Here is a 1,790-nt window from a genome sequence, read left to right as displayed (position 1 = left end):
TAGAGCCACTACTGCGGAAGCTAGCGACGCTAAGGAGCATCCCGCTAGAACTGGGATGCGGGAGTAGCGTGTCTGCCTACGCGGACGACGTCACCGTTATAGTATCGAGCCATTAAAGAATACAGAGTGGTCACGGGAGCGAAAATTAACCGGGAAAAGTCAGTGGGCTTGCGGTTCGGCACCTGGAGAAGCAAGCCCATGCCGTCTAACAGCGTCTCCATCGTGGGACGCTGGACCGACGGACCGGTTAAATTGCTCGGGGTCTGGTTCGGTCTGGACCTCCAAATGGAGAACCGGGACGAGATAACGAGTAGGGTGGCCACTCTCAACCAGCAATGGGCTGAGAGGAAGCTATACCTAAAAGGTCGGGCGGAGGTGGCGAACGCATACATCGCATCCGTCATCGATTACCGTCTGACCGTCGTGCACAGACATACTCCGAGACTGCGACATCTCCGGCGCTTAAAGACAACGGTGAATAGGTTGCCGTTTGTGAGGCGCGCTTTCCTGCAGCTCATCTCTTTGGCCGAACTGCAGTCGTGGATCAAACAGAGACCGAGGCTGGGTGAATGGCACCGCGGGTGCCACCTTGCTCTCAAACAACTCTGCCGTCCGGGACCAAACTTGTGCGACTTCAATTCCACAAAGGCGTTCTATAGAGGATTAGCGGAGGGGAGGTGCGACGACGTTCTTGCCAATAGAGAAAGAACCGGTTTCTAACCTACATCCAAGGTTCCTTCATTGGAATTTCAACATCAAGAACAGGGTATTTTTGTTTGTATGTATCTATGTAAGTATGTACGTACGTACGTACGTATGTATGTATGTATGTATGTATGTATGTATGTACGTATGTATGTATGTATGTGCAGATTTGTATGTTTTATGTATGTATTCTCATGCATATAGTTGCATATCTGGACATGCTCATATATGTTTAAATGATAAACTTCTGGGAAGTTTTACAGATTTTTACAGTTCCAGTGATGGATTGGATTTCTGCCGCTACGTTCTTAGTTCAAATTCCACTGAGGTCAACTTCGCCTTTAATCCTTTCGGGATGTATGTATGTATGTATGTATGTATGTATGCATATATGTATGTATGTATGTATGTATGTATGTATGTATGTATGTATGTATGTATGCACGTATTCTGCATGAAGAGCTTAAGTGTGCTGCTCGAAAGCGCACTGGTGGTGTAGTGAATGGGGAAAGCTTGGTTTGCAATGTTTGCAGTCGTGTATGCTTCTCAAGAGCAGGGCTCATTTGCCAGCAACGGAGCCGCAAATACAAAATATATGTTAGTCATAGAACGCACAATGTTCCTGAAGGTCAGCAATGGTCTTCCTCGTTCACGAGTGAACGGCCATCATGTATGTATGTATGTATGCATGTATGCATGTATGCATGTATGTATGTATGTATGTATGTATGTATGTATGTATACGGTGGGCTTCCCCACAGTTTCCGTCTACCAAATCTACTCGCATGACTTTGGTCGGAACAAAGCCACAGCAGAAGACAGTAGCAGTAACGCGCATAAAACAAGAAAAAACATAGTTGAGTGTAGTTTTCAACAAAACCACAAGGCCATGCAATTATTGGGGAAGGAACAGTCATGTTATATCGACCCAACTACAATACTGGATTAGCATATATTCTAGGGAGCGGGTCATCCCAATGGACATAAGGTACACGAGGACGAAACTAAAATATGGTTTGTGTATCCGAATATTTTAGTATTAGATTCCTCAAAACCGATAGAAAAATGAAAAGCCAATACATAAA

Source organism: Octopus bimaculoides, chromosome 6 (genome assembly GCF_001194135.2).
Source record: "Octopus bimaculoides isolate UCB-OBI-ISO-001 chromosome 6, ASM119413v2, whole genome shotgun sequence".
NCBI lineage: Eukaryota > Metazoa > Mollusca > Cephalopoda > Octopoda > Octopodidae > Octopus > Octopus bimaculoides.
Note: the sequence above shows the minus strand (reverse complement) of the source record.